Here is a 7,019-nt window from a genome sequence, read left to right as displayed (position 1 = left end):
TATATATATATATAATAAATAGAGGATAGATGATTGCATATAAATTTAAGCTCAAATATTAACCTCAGCCTTGTCGATAATACATTGATGTGACTTCAAAGTTTGTTTGAAATTTTTTAAAAATTATGATTTTTTTTTTAATGGGGTTAGAACATCGTTTGTATACAAATCATGTGAATGTTAATAAATGACATGACCCAAAAATTAATTCAAGACTGGACAAGAAATTTTATTTCTACCGATTGAATAAATTGGTCGGGTTCATGTTTGATTTCTCGACAGATTTTATTATTGAGTCAGGTTTGGGTCAACCCGATAACATGAAATTGGCTTGTTTTTTACTGGTATTGATGGAACTTTTATTTGGTCCGGTGAACAGATGTAGAGCTACGTTCGGCCGGCACTGAGATCGCGTAACGTAGCATGCACAAAACCACGTATTTGTCGATTTTGCTCGGCAATAACGAGAAATACCATCATGTGAAGATAAATATCGAGCAATACCGAGTAATACAGAGCAATACCGAGTTTTTTTAGAAACACTCGGTATTACTCGGTATTGCTCTTCACAGAGCGGTATTTCTCGTTATTGCCAAGCAATACCTAGCAATACCGAGCAAATACTGAGCAAATACCGAGTAACTCAGTGATGACCGTACGTAGAGCTACGTCCGGTCACCGGACGTAATAATTGTTCGTATTGATAGGTGTGCTTTATGTAGCATCAAAATTGTCTGTATAAGTAGAAATATTTATTTGATATAATGTTGCATATTAAAACCTCCTTGATTAAGATTTGTTATTTGGTATTATTGCAAAGAGTGGAGTGATATTTATATTTTCATATTTTTTGCACTATCCACTTTACCTCAAATCAATTTTTTAATATGAGCAGGTTAACGAGTCAGGACATATCAAATGAGTTGTTGGCAGACTGAGTTTGGGTCTAGATTTATAATTTATTTATTAAATAGGTCAGGTTCGAGTCGAATGGGTTCAAAGGCTATTAGTTCCAAACTTGATCTAAACTCAACCCGTTAACTCATTTTGGCCGTATAAATAGAAATATTTATTTGATATAATGTTGAATATTAAAACCTTCATGATTAAGATTTATTATGTGGTATTGTTGCAAAGAGTGGAGTGATATTTCCACATTTTTTGAACTACCTACTTTACTTCAAATCATTTTTTTCATAGGAGCGGGTTAACGAATCAGGTTAGATCAAATGAGTAGTTAGCTACTCGAGCTCGTATCTAGGGTTTTAATTTATTTACTAAACGGGTTAGGTTCGAGTCAAATGAGTTCAAAGGCTATTAGTTCCGAATTGGACTTGAACCCAACCCGTTAACTCGTTATGACAATCCTAACAAATCATAATTTTTATGAATGAGATTAGTCCATAATTGTTAGCATGAGAGAATTGAAGAATAAGACGATGAAGAAAACCGAAGTGCAACTCCTTATCCTTATCCTTTGTTAAACTAAAGCATTATTATAGCTTCGATTCATCGTCGCTTTTATTTTGCTTGCGTATATTATGTGTTTGAGTTTTCCTTTATTAGCCTAAATGTCCCAAAAAAAAAAAAACCCTTACTCCAATGCAATTTTCTCAAATTCCTATTTTTAAAGGGTGCTGTTCTCATGTATTTATTTTTAATCATGAAAGTGATTATCAAACAATGGTAGATATTTATGTGCCCCATTATTAATATTTTATTAAAAAAAATAAGTTTAATTTAATTTAAATGTTATGTTCTATTCTTACTTTGTAAGAATCATTATATTTATTAATATCTTAATTAAGATTATAATAAATGAACCATTTGAGAATAAAAAAGATAAGAATATAAGGAATATTGATAGAATTTATTGGATTACTATTCAACGGCACTGGTTCATTTGGACAACAAATTAATTACAAAATAAAAGGAATGAAAATATAACTTAATAGACTAAAATAGAATGACTAAACACTAAGTGAAATAAAATTAGTGAAAAAAAGTAAAAATGAATATATATATATATAAAATTAATTTTTAATATTCTCACGACTTTTTATACAATACATACAAATTTTTTTATTTTTTACTTGATTTTGAACTCTTAGAATTTTTATATTCTTCAAAATTCAAAGATATTGACTTAGGGGCTGTTTGATTAGCTAAAAAAAGAATGCAATATAAAAAAATACTTTGATGTTGTTTGAATGAGTGTAAAGTAAATTCAGGTGAATGTTTTTCTTTTTTTTGAAGTTAAATGAATATAGTGTTTTAAAGATAATGGCGACCGAGGGGTGACTAGTGGTAGAGGGTGGCGACTATGACGGTCGCTGCAATAGGCGACAACGGTGGCTAGAGGGTGGTAGGGCTACAACTGCGGGGCTGTTGGCCGAAGGAGGTAGTGGCTTGCAACCGACGCTGATGGTCAGCAGCCGATTGCGTTGGAGGTAGTAGGTGGCGGGTGGCAGTGGTCGTCGACGGTGGAGGTGGCGGCGGTGGGTTGCAGTGCCCGTCAATGGTGGCTAGAGGTGGTGGCTGGAGGCGGGTGGAGGTGACTGGCGGTGGTGGTTAATGGTGGTCAAGCAAGTTTGTTTGTAGTGTAAATCATTCTATTTCATAACTGGAGTAAGTTTGATTTACCTAAAAAATTAAGCAGGATGATTTATACGACATTTACTTTGCATTCCTCTTTCATCCAATCAAACACCAAAAAGTTCAGAAATCCTACATATATATATATAAAGAACTGTACACAACTCTAAAAAAAAAATCCCTTCATCCCATTAAAAAAAAAGGACTTGATTGATCCTTTTTGGTCTATGTGGGGCACAAAAAGTCTATACAAAACAACAACATCATCATCAATCATTTATCCCACTACTACGTAGAGTCGACTATATGAATCATTTTTCTCAATTATGTCTTGTTAATAGTCAAATTCTCATTTAAATCTAATAAGTCTAATATTTTCTAACCAAGTCTTATTGGTCTACCTCTATCTTTCCTAACACAGGCTAAAACTAATACATTTACTCTACTAATCGGATCATCGGAAGGCCAACATTTTGTATCCAAACCATATGAGATGACTCTCTCTAATCATATCTGCCACTGATAATACCCCAACCTATATATATATACTTGTTTTGTATTTTGTCTCTAAGTGTGAAACCACTCATCCACCTAAGCATCCTCATCTTTGTAACACTTAACTTACTTTTATACTTCTCTTTTAATGGCCAACATTTTGCACCATAAAACATTGCAGGTCTCACCACCATCTTATAGATTATTCCCTTATGTTTGAGAGATACTTTTCTATCACAAAACAGGCTTGATACATTCCTCAACTTCAACCACCCAACTTGAATTCTACTAATAATATCACCGTCTATTTCACAATCAGTTTGAACAATATATCAGAGATATCTAAAATGTGTACTCTTATTAATAACATGATTCCCCCAAGTCACAATCCTTACCCTAGATCTAATACTACTAAAATCACACTCAGAATATTCAATTTATATCTACTCAAATTAAAATCTTTGGACTCTAAGATTGACCTTCATAATTCATGTTTTCCTTCAACTCCCTCACTAGTCTTATCAATAGGAAGAATATCATCAACAAAAAACATAAACTATGGTACATCCTTTTGCAAATGTCTAGTAAAAATATCCATGACTAAAGCAAAAGGATATGAGCTTAAAGCTGATCCTTGATGTAATCCAATTGAAATAAAAAAAATATTGGTCAAAACACATTGAGTTTGAACATAAGTGACAACTCTAGCATACATATCCTTAATAATTTGAATATAAGCATTATTAATTATTTTCTTTTCTAGAACCCTCTAAAGCAGTTCTCTAGAAACTTTATCATATACTTCTCTAAATCAATAAATATCATATGTATATCCTCCTTATTCTCTCTATACTTCTCCATCAAACCACTCAACAAATGTATAGCTTACATAGTAGTTATTGCCGGCATGAATCCAAATTAATTTTGAGAAACATTAGTATCATGTTGTAACATATGATCAATAACTCTCTCCCATATTTTTAATGTATGACACATTAACTTAATTCCTCAATAATTCACACTTTTGAGCATCATATTTATTCTTAAAAATAAAAATCAACACACTCTTTCTCTACTCATTCGTCGTCTTTTTAGTGTTTAAAGTAATATTGAAAAGTTTCGCAAGCCAAGAAATTTCTTCATCTCTTAAGCATTTTCGTACCTATATTAGAAATCATCAAGTTAAATAGCTTTGCTACTCTTCATTTTCTTTAAAGCATCTCTAATTTTAATTTTACTAATACGATAATAAAAACAAAAATATCTACTTTCATTGATGGTGCTAATGCCACTAAATTCAATCATATTCTCACAATCTTCATTGAAAAGTTCATCGAAATATCTCATACACCTTTCTTGAATACACTCTTCTAATAAAAACATCTTTTGATGTTCATCTTTAATGCACTTCACTTGAACTAAATCTTTACTTGTCTTATCTCTTTATTTGGCTATCTTATATATACATATTTCACCCGCCTTAATGTCTAATCTATTATATAAATCATTAAAAGTTAAACATTTTGCATCGCATATTACTTTCTTAGATTCCTTACAGGCATCATTATGTATTTCCCAATTTTTCATGGTTTTACATCTAAGTCAATTTTTGTAACATAGCTTCTTATCATTGATCTTTTCTTGCATATTTTTATTCCACTACCAACTCTTTTTACTATTAAGAGATTTTCCTTTTTAAACTTCAAGTATATTTTTTGCAATATTCTTAACGTCATTAGTTACTTTTTTCACATAACATTAGATTCCTCATGAACAGTCAAAATTTTAATATCTTGAATTTTACTTTAAAAATCTATTAACTCTACAAACATATTCATTTAAATCCCTTAAAAAAACTTTTTACTCAAGAGGAATCTTTTGTATTAATTCTTCTAAATCATTCAAAATTTTTAATTTTGAACACATAGTCAAACCTATTTGAGGAGCTTAAACACTTATTTAAAGATATAATTTTATCTCTAATTCTATTAATTTATACAATATTATTCTTCAAACTCTTATCAATAATCACACATATTTCTAGTACAACTGCATAAATACTATATTTTAAATCTTAAACTATCAATCTCTTTAACATTCTCCTGAATGCATAAGATATTTATCTTCATATGAATCATAATATCTATTAATTCTATTAGTTTGCTTATAAGAGAACATATACTCCAAATTTATATCACAATTCTAATTTCATGGACTAACTTCTTTGCTCATATTTGTTAATGATGTGAAAACCTTTGTTTATTTAATACTATACACGGGCACCTATGCAGTTTCTCACTATATTTAGGCCATACAGCGCTTCACTTCTAGGAAATATCACATAATTAACACAATGTATTAAATAATTTATATCATAATTATTCCAAAAGTTTTATGCTGACTGTCAACTACCTAACACAGCCCTCTACTTTTCTCATTGGCTTCAGAATAAACAAGCCATGTCAATCTGACCTGAAGAAAAAAATCCACCTTAGGTCCAAGAAAACAAGAAATTTAGAGTCATGCCAAACAAACTGCCCAATTTTGAAAACCTAGCCCAACCCAATCTAGTCAAGTTTTTCTACCAACAAAAAAATAAAAATAATGGACTAAAAGAAAAAAAAAACCACATGCTTATTAAATGCCTTGAAAACCTAAGCGATCATAACACGAGTCAAGCAACACAATTTTAAAAAATAAATAACAATTATATTAAATTTAAACCTTTTTTTTTAGATTAAAAACCATTAATGAAACTGGTATAACATTTTTGGGCTCTTTCTAGCCTAAAGGCTTTGGCCTAACCCAATTTGAACCCAAAACAAATTAACCCAAACCCAAAAGTTTTGTATTGGGCTCAAATCTAATCATCATCCCCAGACTTATTTCACATTATTACAACAGATCAAACCATATGAAGCAAAAAAGAAAAAAAATAAATAAAAAGACAAACAACCAACTCCAAAATTATCTATTTAGCATTTCCTTGTTACATAGTTAAAGATAGAAAAATAGAAACTAGCCAAATGTTCAACAATACGTACAGCAGAGGAGAAGAGCCTATCAATTGCAGAGCAAGGAGTCTCTCGTTGCATTCCCAGTCACTGGATTCACCCTGCATCATGTTAGGAGACCATACTGATTTTAGTTTTAGATGGATGGAAACAATATATGCAACACAGGTCAATAACCAGATATGTATAGGAACCATTACCCATCCGCAACTTTGCAGAGGTAATCTCGCTGGTCATCTCTCAGTGGAACATCAGTGAAGTCTGAGAAGGAAGATTAATGGTGTCGAGTAAGTTTCCATTGGTAGACTCGCAGTTTAATACTACAGATTTTAAGATGGAAAACCAGTGATTACGCAAAAGGAGGAACTAAGAGCAAGCTTATAACATTAAACACAAAGCCCTTAAAGAAGAAGCAACAAGCAATACTACAACAACAACAACAACCAAACAAAATAAATTGTTCGACCAAATAAAGAATCACATCAACCTTTTAGGGATGTTTACTCTGCTAGGGTTTTTTCACCTTGCCGGCGCCGTTCGCTGCTGTGTGGGTGGAATTTGTCGCCTGCTTCGCCTCAGGGAAGTTCCCCTCCTTCTCTAGAGCATTTTTTATGGTGTTCTTCTTTTTTTTTTTTGGCTTAATGTCGTCTCCCCGTCTTCGCGACCTGGGGTTTTTATACGTATCTTCTTCTACTCTTTGTTTTAAAGATGCTTTGTCTGGGGCATGGCATCTAATGGTTTGATCCCTTTTCCCGATTTGAGAATTTCTTCACACCGTGGGTTGCCGGCGTTATTGATTTTGGAGGAAGAAATTCAGTCGCTCGCTGCTCATTTTGAATTTGCTTTACTTGGCAAATTTCCTGCCCGGAGGCCTTCCATTGAAGCCATCAGGATTTTTTTTTTTCAATCTAAAAC

At 32.1% G+C, this 7,019-nt stretch overlaps 1 long non-coding RNA gene across 1 annotated transcript; it reads right to left on the bottom strand.

Annotated features, from left to right (window-relative positions):
- Positions 1 to 5,916: 5,916 nt before the first annotated feature.
- Positions 5,917 to 6,372, bottom strand: LOC110115875. The gene is made up of 2 exons (XR_003701859.1): positions 6,305 to 6,372; positions 5,917 to 6,205 (listed from the first exon to the last, which is right to left on the bottom strand). It is a non-coding gene; the product is annotated as an uncharacterized LOC110115875 (long non-coding RNA).
- Positions 6,373 to 7,019: the final 647 nt, after the last annotated feature.

Source organism: Dendrobium catenatum, unplaced genomic scaffold (genome assembly GCF_001605985.2).
Source record: "Dendrobium catenatum unplaced genomic scaffold, ASM160598v2 fragScaff_scaffold_1028, whole genome shotgun sequence".
In the NCBI taxonomy this organism is placed as follows: Eukaryota; Viridiplantae; Streptophyta; class Magnoliopsida; order Asparagales; family Orchidaceae; genus Dendrobium; species Dendrobium catenatum.
This window is presented reverse-complemented; position numbering and strand designations above follow the sequence as displayed.